The sequence below is a fragment of the Myotis daubentonii genome, chromosome 15, assembly GCF_963259705.1.
Source record: "Myotis daubentonii chromosome 15, mMyoDau2.1, whole genome shotgun sequence".
Classification (NCBI taxonomy): Eukaryota; Metazoa; Chordata; class Mammalia; order Chiroptera; family Vespertilionidae; genus Myotis; species Myotis daubentonii.
In genome coordinates, this window is record NC_081854.1 from 4,936,407 (window position 1) to 4,950,581 (window position 14,175).

General features: G+C 41.4%; 1 pseudogene; it reads left to right on the forward strand.

The window, feature by feature from the left end:
* The first annotated feature begins 12,469 nt into the window (after positions 1-12,469).
* Positions 12,470-12,566, forward strand: LOC132217663 (U6 spliceosomal RNA; annotated as a pseudogene).
* The last annotated feature ends 1,609 nt before the right edge of the window (positions 12,567-14,175 follow it).

Consider the following 14,175-nt stretch of genomic DNA (forward strand, 5'->3'; position numbering starts at 1 on the left):
GTTTCCGCTGATCTTGTTTTATATATGCAATCTTTACAGGGCCAAAGATATGGCTCCAGGTCATTTAATTTCTTTTACCTTCCCCAAACCTTCCCTGTTCATCACAAGAGGTTTACAGGTAATTAGCTTCATAAAACCAAAGTCCCAGGACCTTTCAAATGCAAATATCTGGTCTTCACCAAGAACTCTTGTCTGGGCCATTTTTAAAAATACAAATTTCTGAAAGGTGATTCTTATCAAAAGGGGGAATAAAAGAGAACTGAAGCAAGTAACTTTAATTATTTCCACTATTGTTTATAAATTAGTGAATATTTTTTCTTTTATTTTTTTAATTAGTGAATTTTAATTAACACTAGATTGCCCAAGGAAGTCATTTTGACTGCTTTTTAATTTCAATTAGAAAAACAATTATGTATATAAGGACACAATGTCTTAGAATTTTGTGACTTTTTGTACAACATATAAATGCGTTTATTAATAATTGTAGTTACCTCCCCCCTCCTTCATTTCCGGTATATATATATGTGTTATACCTATACTGCCCAAAAGCAGTCATTTTGACTGCTTGGGAAATTTTAAATAATCAAATGACTCTTATTATTGAATTGAGTAAATTTCTTATATGACCAGTATGGCTCTGTATTGAAATAACAGTTTTCATTTTTTTTCGATTACCGTCACATGATAACATACAAGTACATGATAAATTGTCGATACTTGATAAGTTGCAGTTGCTCAATAAGCTAAACTAGTACTTGTTATTCGAATCTTTATGCAGTGATACTTGTTCTAGTAAGTTGTTTTATTTCTTTTGTGCCCTAAATTCATGAAAGAAATGTCGAATAGAAGTGAGTTATTGGAAAAGCTAAGGAACATAAGTGAAGAGTGCTCCGATATTATTCTTTCACAATGCAGTCATTTTGACTGCTTTTGGGCAATATAGGTATATACTAAGTTTCAGTCTTTCTAGTGTTAAAGTCATTTAATACCTACATATTTTGAAATAATGTGTAATACTGAAATACTGAATGCTAAACAAGTCTTAAGTTTGTCTGCTCATGGTTTTTAAAAAAGATATATATTTTATTGATTCGATTCGAACCTTGACCGGTTTGATTCTGGTCAAGGGCATGTACCTTGGTTGCAGGCACATCCCCAGTGGGGGGTGTGCAGGAGGCAGCTGATCGATGTTTCTCTCTCATCGATGTTTCTAACTCTCTATCCCTCTCCCTTCTTCTCTGTAAAAAAATAAAATAAAATATATTAAAATATATATTATATATATATATATATATTTATATTTATATATATAAAATCAGGGCTGCAGAAAACACATGGTGAGTGCCACTGTCTCAGACAAGAGTGAGGATATAGAAGACAGAATCACAGGGAAAGTGGGTCCCCTAAATGGAAGAGAGATGAGCACCTACGAAAGAAACCAGGATCCTGTAGGTCTCCAGCATCACTTCCAAATAGGGCCCCAAATTCATACCCAGTTGTCCCCACGCCTGCAGGGTGAATGTCAGTGCCACATTCAAACGTCTCTTGGTAGAGTCCAACTGCGGCATCAGATTCATCACAGTGGATGGGATCGCAGCCTGACATCCAACATGTGGGTGCAGGTGCAGAGACCCAGCCCCAATTACCAAGGTCTCCAGAGGGTCAAATTCTGTGCTGGGATCACAGAGGAGGCAGACAAACAGCAGCTCACTCTGAAAGCAGGTTCCCCTGCAGAAACCACCGCAGCTGAGATGATGGCGTTCCCCTGAATATGGGGAGAATACATCTTAGGAAAATCATCATAACTGCAACAATGGAAAGAGCACCTTCAGCTGAGAATCCCTGGTCCTCACAGTGTACCCGCCCCAGGCTCTGGAGCCAGAATCCCATGTTGGAATCCAACCTCTTATACCAGACACATGTCTGCTGAGTAAACTTGCAGAACCTCCGTCATTTCTCTCATCCTTGATGTTGCCAGCAATTTGAAATGAGTTTCCACTTCCCAGGTGGTTGTGAGAAATGAAAAAGAAAATGCTCCAAGAGCTAATCCTGGAATCCTCTCACCAGCGAGGACTCAGTTGGTTTTTACTGATCTTCAGAGGTTAAGGTAAGTGCCAACATCACCTTCATGTCACTTTCAGCCAAATGAGATTCAGGGAAGCTCTAGGAATCACCTGGAGATTTGCAGGTAAAGAACTCACACTGAGACCTCAGGGCCACAGCACCTGCCTCCCTGCAGGTGGGTCAGAGGGTTCTCATGAGCCTCATTTTTTCCTCAAACACACCCCAAGTCAAGGTGTTTGTCGGCATTGGGGGAGTGAGGGATGTCTGGCCCGAAATGTCTCTATACTCAGAGGCTAGAGCTGCCTGAGCCCAGTCAGGCCACCGGCATAGATGTCTCACTGCAAATAGACATTTTAGCATTTGTCCTCCTCCAGCAGCTCAGGGATAGAGCAGTTTGCGGAGGAGAGAACTAAGCCCAGGCTAGAGGAAGGGATGGTTTCCCCTGTGAGTCCCAGTGATATTTGAAAATCTGGGATTCAAATCCAAAATGCCTGACCCGGGGTAGAAGGAGTCTGATCCCTGGCCCCATTTCTCTCTGCACTGCCTTTGGGACTCTAAAACACCCTGCCCATCCTGATGCCAACGGGTCCTCCTGAGAGACCTGTTCCAACCCAAGAACCCCCATCACAGGGGACCAGGAAAATGCAGAAGACTACAAAGCAAGGGCTTAGTGCATGATCAGATGACTGGTGTTCTGAAAGCGATACAAAATGTTAATAGTGCAGGTTAAAATGAAAAGTGCCCATTGCATTGTGTATAGCAGGAGAAAAGTAAAAAACATTAGGACATATCATTCCAACAAGAAAAGCCTTTATTCCATAAAGCCTAAAAGGGCACCACAGGAAATCCCAATATCCATCTTGGTTGTTTCACTCTCCTTTTGTTAAACAGCCCAAACTCACAGCAGATTAGGCAGAACCCATGCCCAAACATTTGAACAGAGATACAGAGTTAGCAAGAACACACTCCAGGAAGGGCTCACTGTAAATCCTTAGGAGAAAGCAATAAAACAACAGTGCGGTAGCATGACAAAGTTTTAAAAAGTCTCTAAATAAAACCCAACTGACCAAGAATTCTCTAATATGAGCAGGAATTGAATCCCTCAGATGCTGCTGGAAAATGCACAGGCCAATCAGTGTCAACCACTACTTTCAAATATCTCTATGTTAAACCTTCACCCCTCTGACGACTCAAAACTTTGTACTGAGTTATTGACAAGGATCAATGAAACATATCCCCATAAAGAGTTCTACAAAAATGTTTGTAGCAGTTTAAATAAAGTCAAAAATTAGAAATAAACATAGTAAATGAATAGAGCATGCTAAATTCAAAGACAGAATCATTTCTCCCCAAAAAAGGTGAGCTACTAATATAGCATTAATAAATCTCCAAACACTTATGCAACGTAAAGAGCAGAAAAATATACCCAGATTCCCATCATCTAAAGGTCAGAAATTGCAGTTATCTATCAAGATGGAATGTAAATTAGCGGTTCTGTGAAAGGCTATGAAGAGCAGAGAGATTCAAAAAGAACACGCCGTGACTGATACTGAAAGTACTGTGACAACAGTGAAGTTCCAGTAAATGACTTATTGTCATTTACCCTTGTGAATGCATATGTGGACTCCTCAAATATTATACTTGACATGTCAGTTATTAATAAAACCACTTTAAAATTGGTTCAAGATAAAAGAAATTTGCATGTCCCTTTTTTGGGGAAAAAGCAGATCTGACGTGATATTCAATCCCTGTTCTCATGCCCAGTTAAAGAGGCTTGCCTCAGTGACAGCAAACAAGGGCTTTCACCCAAACCAACAGGAATGCTCCCTGGTTCACAAGTCACATCCTGGCCTAGAGATACCCCTTTTTTACAAATAGATTTTTATTGATTCCAGAGAGGAAGGGAGACGGAGAATAGAAACATCAATGGTGAGAATCACTAATCAATTGCCTCCTGTACAGCCCCTCCTGGGGATCGAGCCCACAACCTGGGCATGTGCCCTGAGCAGAAATCGAACCTAGGACCCTCAGTCCACAGGCCGATGCTCTATCTACTGAGGCAAACCAGCTAGGGAACCCCTTTTCATCATTCTTTTCTGTTTTTAAATATATTTTATTGATTTTTTACAGAGAGAAAGGGAGAAAGATAGAGAGTTAGGAACTTCAATGAGAGAGAAACATTGATCAGCTGCTTCCTACACACTCACAACCAAGGTACATGCCCTTGACCTGAATCGAACCTGGGACCTTTCAGTCCTCAGGCCGACGCTCTATCCACTGAGCCAAACCGGTCAGGGCAGCGGTTCTCAACCTGTGGGTCGTGATCCCTTTGGGGGTTGAAGGACCCTTTCACAGGGGTCGCCTAAGACCATTGGAAAACACATAATTACATACTGTTTTTGTGATGAATCACTATGCTTTAATTATGATCAATTTGTAACAATGAAATTGGGGGTCACCACAACATGAGGAGCTGTATTAAAGGGTCACGGCATTAGGAAAGTTGAGAACCACTGGGTTATGGCTTTATCATTCTTTTTGTGACAAGGCACCAACGGCTCTGACGTGAAATTCTCAGAGGCCACAGAAAATACTCGTAAACATGCGTGGAGATTCTCAGATCTGTGTACAGCCACCCTGCAGTGTTTTCCTCAAACAGTTCTGAATGCACATTCATAAGAGGCTCATTCCATCTCGATGGCAGCAATTTCTTCCAACACCATGTAGGCCAGTGGTTCTGTAGCAATCATGGCTCCCCTCACCCCTATGGTCCTCCAACCAGTGATAATCACCCATGGAATTATAGGCATTAGGGCGAAGAACCCTTTGTAAGACCTGGACAAGAGATCTCCCCCACAAAAATAGAACATAATTCATGTTCCTTCCGGAAGGATCTGAGGTTGGCACAGCTAGCCACTCTTTGGAGTGATCTCCTGAAACTTTCCTAAAACTCACAGCATTAGGCTTGATATGAGGGCTGAAATCTGGCCTAAACTGCTGAGCTAATTTCTGCACCCTGCATTCCTCCCATAGGCAGAGAAAGTTTGAGATACCCATTAAATTGTTCACCTCCTGCCCTAACCGGTTTGGCTCAATGGATAGAGCATTGGCCTGCGGACTCAAGAGTCCCAGGTTCGATTCTGGTCAAGGGCATGTACCTTGGTTGCAGGCACATCCCCAGTAGGGAGTGTGCAGGAGGCAGCTGATCGATGTCTCTCTCATCGATGTTTCTAACTCTCTATCCCTCTCCCTTCCTCTCTGTAAAGAATCAATAAAATATATATTAAAAAAAAAAAAATTGTTCACCTCCTGATGCCTGTAGAACCCAAATCTGCTTATAAACTCCCACAGACAGTAAATAGAACACCTAAGTTAAAGAAGACTTAGAAAGTCTTTCAATATTTTACAAATCAAAGGGACAGAGCTTGGCAGTTCTTGCATCCGTGACTCAGTCACTCACAAATCTGTCACTGTTACCTAGAAAAAGCCTGTCCCTGGGAAAGGTAGTTGTTCTATGAGCTGCTCGCTGAACTCAGGTGAAGTTTTCTGGGGACCACAAGTCAGATGCATATGGCAAATAGAGTGAAAGGAAATAAGACCTTGTACACGCGCAGGCTGCTCCCAATTTTCTCAAACCAGAGAACAGAGTTAGCTTTCTTGAGCCCATGAGGATGGTGACCTATGCAATCTGTGAAAGCCATATAGGTGGACCAGGTGAAATAGCTTCATCAACCAGAATATGTAATGAGATATACGCCGTGGCTCAGGGGTGAGATTGAACCTGTAAAACAGGTCACGATTCCATTTCGGGTCAGGACACATGCCCAGGTTGTAGGCTCAATCTCCAGTTGGGGATGTGCAGGGCACAGTCAATCAATGATGTTCTCTCATCATTGATGCTTTTCTCTCTCTTTCCCTCTCTCTTTCTCTCTGAAATAATTAAAAATATATTTAAAAAAAGAAAAAGAATATAAATATGTTTAAAGAAAAAAAAAAAGATTGACAGTGGTTGTCAACCTGGTGTACAGGACATAAATGTAGAAGAAAACAACAACAATGCAGTGCTCAAACCGGTTTGGCTCAGTGGATAGAGCGTTGGCCTGCACACTGAAGGGTCCCAGGTTCGATTACGGTCAGGGGTATGTACCTTGGTTGCGGGCACATCCCCAGTAGAAGGTGTGCAGTAAGCAGCTGATGATATTTCTCTATCATCAATGTTTCTGACACTCTATCCCTCTCTGTAAAAAAATAAAATAAAATATATATTAAAAAACAAGAACAACAACAAAAAAGCCATGATGTAGTGACACAGATCTGGAATACACCTGTGTAAATAACAAATTTTAACATATATGTGTGGCTCAGTGGGATTCCATTCAAAGTACATGCCCAGATTGCATGCTCAACCCCCAGTAGAGGACGCACAGGAGCAAGCTGATTGATGATTATGTGTTGTCACTGATGTTTCCATTTCTTTCTCCCTCAACCTTCCTCTCTGAAATTAATAAAAACTTTAAAAAATAAGTGCAAAATACACACACATGATTTTTACAGCACGCAAAATTATTGGGAATCTCACTACGCTTGATGTTGCAGTGTATGAGATTCAGTTCAGACAAATAGGGCTTCATGGAGTTTCTTATAGTATTGCTATGGGTGAACAAAAAAAATCTACATTTCCTACATATCCAAGACCTTCCTCCAATGTGAACTCTTATGTGGGGAGTAGGGTTAGAATTTTGGATAAAAGATTTCCCATATTAACTACACTCATCAGGCCTTTCTCTAGTGTGAATTTTCTCATGACAATTAAGGCAATACTTGGTGGTAAAAGACTTCCCACACTCACTGCACACATAAGGCTTTTCTCCAGTGTGAACTCTCAGATGACGACGGAAGCTACTACCACTGATAAAAGATTTTCCACATTCATTGCACTCATAAGGCCTTACTCCAGTGTGAACTTTCTGATGACGACGGAAGGCACTACTACTGGTAAAAGATTTCCCACATTCATTGCACTCAAAAGGTCTTTCTCCAGTGTGAACTCCCATTTGATGGTAACGGAGGCTACTTCCACAGGTAAAGGATTTTCCGCATTCACTGCACACATGAGGCTTTTCCCCAGTGTGAATTCTCTCATGCTGATGAAGGACATTTCTCCGAGTAAACGATTTCCCACATTCACTGCACTTATAAGGCTTTTCTCCAGTGTGAATTCTCTGATGACAATGAAAGGCATATTTCTGAATAAATGATTTCCCACATTCCCTGCACTCATAAGACCATTCTCCAGTGTGAATTCTCTGATGATAACGAAGCTGATAGATACTGTTAAAAGATTTCTCACATTCATTGCACTTATGCCTTTCTCCAGTGTGCACTCTCTGATGATAATGGAAGCCACTACTACTGACAAAAGATTGCCCACATACATTACACTCATAAGGCCTTTCTCCCGTGTGAAATCCCATCTGATGGTAACGGAGGGTTTTTTCATAGGCAAAAGCTTTCCCACATTCACCGCACTTATAAGGCCTTTCTCCAGTGTGAACTCTCTGATGAGAACGAAGATAATAAATACTATTAAAAGATTTCTCACATTCATTGCACTTATAAGGCCTTTCTCCAGTGTGAATTCTCTGGTGACGATGGAAAACATTACTACTGGTAAAAGATTTCCCACATTCATTGCACTCATAAGGCCTTTCTCCAGTGTGAACTCTCTGATGACAACTAAAGGCGTCTTTCTGAATAAATGATTTCCCACATTCACTACACACATAAGGCCTTTCTCCAGTGTGAACTCTCTGATGATAACGAAGATGATAGATCCTCTTAAAATATTTCTCACATTCATTGCACTTATAAGGCCTTTCTCCAGTGTGAACTCTCTGATGGCGACGAAGGGTATAGTTCTGAATAAAAGATCGTTCACATTCATTGCACTCATAAGGCCTTTCTCTAGCGTGAACTCTCTGGTGGCGATGAAGGTAACAGATCCTGGTAAAAGATTTCCCACATTCAATACACTGATAAGGCCTTTCACCTTTGTGACATCTCTGATGAGAAATGAGGCCAGTACTACTGGTAAAAGATTTCCCACATTGACTGTGCTCACAAAGATTCTTTTCTGCATGAAATCTCTGATGGTAACCAAAAGTGGAAAATTGGGCAAAATATTTTCCACATTCACGGCAACAAAAATACGCTTTGCCAGTAGGGACACCCTTGTCCCAAACACACATGTAGTTATAGCCAATGGCTTTCTTACTTTCTTTTGTAGCAAAATAATTATTTTTCCCTTGATATGTCACCCCACACATTGATATACCACTTGGCCTGTCAATGATCTGAGTATCCTTTTGCTGGAAATGGCCTGCCATGCTAAGGATGTCCTGCTCCACCTCTCCACAGGTAAAAAGGTTCTGAAACACATTGAAATTGCAGCTGTTTTCAAGTGAGACACTGTTCACACTGCTTATCAAAGGCTTCTCTCTCAAGTACTGCAGCTGGTGCTGGTGAAACTGTGCACTGAAATAAAATTGTTTTGCACATGCCCCACACCTCAACAGTATCTGCCTGTGTTGTAATGCCTGCTGATGAGTCAACTGGAAAATGTTTCTCAAAACTAGTCCACAGCTCTCACAGGGGTGGCTCTTCTGGGAAGACAAAGCTAACTTGGCATTCATTGCCTGTGACACTCTTACAGAAATGTTCTCTTCAAAAGGTACCTCCACATTCTCTGCTCCACAGCAGCAACCTAAATAAAAGGAAATGCAGGTGAAGTACATGATGACTTTGGAAGAAAGAAATACCCTCATCTCCACTGTCTATCTGTCACAACCAGGCATGATTGCATGGGATGCTTCTTAAGACCAGTGAGTTAGACTCTGAGGAAATGGCTGTTATACATTACTTGACTCCTAAGGTCACTCAATGGTGAAGATCTTACCAAGGGAGGGGCAGGAACACATCATGGGACACAAACAAGAGAGGCAGGGCTCCCAAGTTGTTCCTTCACAAACAGCTTCCTACAGGACCATTCAAACTGATCACGCAGCTTGTGTAGAACACTGTGAATGTGCTTGAACATATTAAAACCCATTGCATTCCAGCACATGATATGTATGGTTAATATAATATGCGACACACTGAGGCTCTAAGGGCATGGACGAAGGAGTGCAGTAAAGAGGAACCTGTATGGAGAGCAACTGAGGTACAAAGTGTAGAGAGGGAAAGATTATCCATAAGCTAAAACCCTAAGTCAATATAACAGTTATATTGAGTAGTTTAGCTATAGATTGTGTGGCTCAGTTGGTTGAGAATCATCCTTCCCGTGGAAAGGTTCCCAGATAGAATCCCTGTCAGGGCACCTGCCCAGGTTCCAAGTTCAACCGTCATTTGGGCTGCAAACAGGAGACAAACAATCAATAGTTCTTTTTTTTCTTTCTCCCCCTCCCCCCCACACACCCCCATCCCTCCTCTGTGTCTAAAATAAAAAAATTTTTTTTGAAAAGAACTGAGTAGTTTGCAAAGTGTAAATAATAAAGAAGCAAAAGTAGAATGGGGTACAGAACTGGCAATGGTAGCGAAACAATATTGAACAAATAAGTCTTACTTATAACCTTAATAAAGCTCTCGTGTCAAACTCTTTCCAACAGCCTTCACCAAGGCAAGACGGCCACTGGGTCCACCCTGCCATGGATGTAGTCCACTTCCTCCTATAATGCACAAATGATTCTTCCCCTTAAATCCTAGCTGAGCAATTCCATTGGATACAGATGACAGATATCCTAAAAAAAACCCTGAAAAGATGCATGGCCAGTATTGTGGTAGAACAAGAGAGCACGGAAGAAACCACAGAGAAAAAAACACAGCAAAGCAGAATAATAAAAAAACAAAACTATGTGAGTGACACCAGTAATATAGCAAAATAGGAGATAGAATTTATCTCCCTGCCAGAATAAGTAGACAGGTATCCACAAACAAACAAATTAACACCCACCAGAGATGGGAATAAGAGCTTAATAAAGACAAAGAGCAATGCAAAAGAGCAAAAAAGGAGAGAACTGCATAGAAAGAATGACTGGGAAGATGGGTAATCAAATATATTTGAAGATAGCTAGGGTTAAAAACCACAGCCCGAGTAACAATACTCAATGAGTGGAATGTTCTGTGAAATACACTGCAAAGTTTTGTTTTGTAAAACTGCAAAAGCCCATATAACATCTGTGAACTCCGTACAATTTACACATCAAAGGAAGATTTAGTGTTTGTTGGCATGAATTATCAAAGAAATACTTTTGGCCACAACCTACCATAGAATAGAAACAGAAATCAGTATGTCCCCAGCAATATTTTTCACCCTCAATTGTCAATGAAAAAAAAGGCTACCAAAGTCATTGTGGACTCATACATTATCTATACTATACACTAATAAAAGGGTAATATGCTAATTAGACCGGACATCTTCTGGACATCCTTCCAGGTATCTTTCTGGAAAAAGACACAGTGGTGGGAGCTGAGGCAGAGGCAGTTAGGGGCGACCAGGCTGGCAGGGATGGGCAGTAGGGGTGACCAGGCTGACAGGGGAGGGCATTTAGGGGAAACCAAACAGGCAGATAGGTGAGTGGTTAGGAGCCAGCGGTCCCAGATTATGAGAGGGATGTCAGGCAGTCGAACATCCCCTGAGGGGTCCAGGAATGAGGAGGGTGTAGGCTGGGCTGAGGAACATCCCCTCCAACCCCCCATGCACGATTTTCATGCACTGGTCCTATCGATTATTATTATAACCTCAACTCATAGAGCATCAAGAAGGCAAGACTTTTGAATCTTTTCTCAAGATCAAAATAACACCCCTACCAGGCAATGCCCTTTATCACTCATGCAGATAAATCTATTTCTCAGGCCATAATTGGTCCATAAAGGTGAAAGGATTAAAGGAGTAGCTGCTTCATGAAATGTGAAGACACTTAATACAGTAATAAAAGAAACATCAAAGGGAAGAGAAAACGGCAGTGGAGTAAGTGGAAGGCACACTGACAAGCTCCCAAGACCAAGCTGGTAAGACAACTAAAATGCAGGACAACCATCCTGAAAAATCAGCTGAGCACTAGGTGGAGAGAACCCTGGTAACACAGAACGGGAAGTGGGGATTGCATACAGACTGGTAGGCAGTGCAGAAGCATGAAATGGTTGGCTGGGTTCCCACAGACAACAGTTGAATTTCCAGAGGGATATTTTGGCTGTGGGCTGTTCCCACTAAGAACTCTGGTGTCTGAACCCCAAGCTGAGATCCCAAGCCCAGAGCAGGAGAACTGAGGGGGGTCCCCGCAAAACATATAGCTATAAAAGCGGCAGAGTTGCAGTCTGCCAGAGAGATGGCTGGACATGCAGGCACCCTCTTTAATGTGCAAAACTTCCTGTGCAGCCACTCACCATGGGCTCTGGCAGACGGAGGGCAGAGTGGACTGGAACTGTGTGGGGAGAGTCCAGGGCTGGGGTCTCTGGGGTTGGAGCTCTGAGGGCAGCCACCCTAGTATCCTGTGCTAAGTCATTTCCTCATGATGTGAAGGACACCTTTCTGCTGTGGACGTTTGCGGGGGGGGGGGGGGGCCGGGGGGGGGCGCGCGCGCAACTGTCAAACCCTGTAGGAACACCTCTCACTCCACCCTGCAGTCAATAGCTGAGGGTAATCAAGGCTGACAACAATCAGACTGCAGGCTGAGGTGGGTCCTGGAGGCTTTGAGTCTTAGCCTGATCTCCTTCTGGGCGCAGGGATAGGAAAAGCAGACCTGGTGCACATTTTGGTCCTTTCCAAAGGAACCTGCCACAGTAGAGGGACCACCAAACAGCGGATTGCTGATAGCTCCAAACCGGGTACACGGTTCCAATCACAAGGAGTGTCTGACATTGTCCTACTCTAGAGATCAGAAGTGTCGCAGATCGACCCAAATGCAAACAGGCAGCCAAAATGGGGAAACAAAAACACAACTCCCAAAGAAAGAACAAGAGAATTCTCCTGAAGAGCCATCATTCAAAATAGATGGTGAATAAAGAACTTTCCATACAAAAAAAAAAAAAAAAGGCTGCCCTGACAGGTTTGGCTCAGTGGATAGAGTGTCGGCTTGCAGACTGAAGGGTACTGGGTTCAATTCCAGTCAAGAACACATGCCCGGGTTGCGGGCTGGATCCTGAGTAGGGGGCAATCAGGATGCCGCCAATCAATGATCCTCTTACATCATTGATGTTTCTATCTCTCTCTTCCCCTCCCTTCCTCTCTGAAATCAATAAAAATATATATTTTTAAAAAATATTTAACCCTACCACTTGAAGAATGAGAAAGAGAGGAATAAGAAAAGCCCAAAGTAGAAGGAAGGAAATAATAAAGATTAGAGGAGATGTGCTCACTTCGGCAGCACATATACTAAATTTGGAAAGATACAGAGAAGATTAGCATGGCCCCTAAGAAGAAGAAAAAAAATTAAAAAAAAAAAATTAGAGGAGAAATAAATCACTTGGAGGCTAAAAAAAAAATACAAAAAATATCAATGAAACCAGTATCTGGTTCTTTGAAAGGATAAACAAAATTGATGAATCATTAGCCAATTTCTTCAAGAAACAAAGAGAAAGGACCCAAATAAATAAATTCAGAAACAAAAGCAGTGAAATAACAACTGATACCACAGAAATACAAAGGATTTTAAGAAAATACTATGAACAAATATTGATATATAACAACAAGCTGGACAATGAGGATGAAATGAACAAATTGTTAGAAAAATACCTCCCAATACTGAATCAGGAAGAAGCGGAAAACCTGACTGAAATATAAGCAGTAAAAAGAAAAACTTCCCCAAAACAAAACCCTGGGTCTGGACAGCTTTACAGTTGAGTTTTACAAACATTCAAAGAACTAACATCTATACTCCTCAAACTACTCCAAAAAAATCCAAGAAGGAACACTTCCAAGCTCTTTTTATGAGGCCAGCATTCTCCTAATTCTAAAACCAAATAGAGACACTACAAGGAAAGAGAATTACAGGCCAATATCCTTGATGAACACAGATGTTAAAATTCTCAACAAAATATTAGCAAATCGGATCTAGAAATATATTAAAAAGATCATACACTATAGTCAAGTGGGATTCATTCCAGGGATGCCAGGCTGGTATAATAGACACAAATCAATAAACATGATACATCACATAAACAAACTGAAAGACACAAATCACATGATCATATAAATAGATGAAGAAAAAGCATTCTATGAAACCCAACACCCATTTGTGATAACAACTCACAGCAAGCTGGAAATAGAGGGAGCATATCTCTAAAGGCCATATAGGACAGTCAACATCATACTCAATGGGCAAAAATTAAAACCATTTCCTCTATGATAAGAACAGAAACCAGACAGGGATGCCTGCTTTCACCACTATTATTCAACATTCTACTGAAAGTCCTAACCATAGCAATCAGACAAGAAGAAGAAATAAAAGGCATCCAAACTGAAAAGGAGGAAGTAAAACTCTCATTATTTGCAAATTGCATGATATTATACAAAGAAAAACCGAAAGACTTCACCCATAAACTACTAGATTTAATAAATGAATTGGGCAAAATCAACAGGATACAAAATCAACACCCAGAAGTCGATTGCTTTTTCATACATCAAAAAAGAATTCTCAGAAAGCGAAACTAAATAAACAATCCCATATACCATTGCAAAAAAAAAAAAAAAATTAAGATGCCTAGGAATAAACTTAACCAAGGAGACAAAAGACCTGTACTCAGAAATCTACAGGACGTTGAAAAAAGAGATAGAAGAAGATATAAACAAGTGGAACAATATACCGTGTTCATGGACTGGCAGAATCAACACCATTAAAATGTCCATACTGCTCAAGGCAATCAGATTCAATGAAATCCCTATTAAAATACCAAAGGCATATTTCACAGAGCCAGAACAAATTTATATGGAATCAGAAAGGCCCTGAATAACCCTAACCGGTTTGGATCAGTGGATAGAGCATTGGTCTGCGGACTGAAAGGTCCCAGGTTCGATTCCGGTCAAGGGCATGTACCTTGGTTGTGGCACATCCCCAG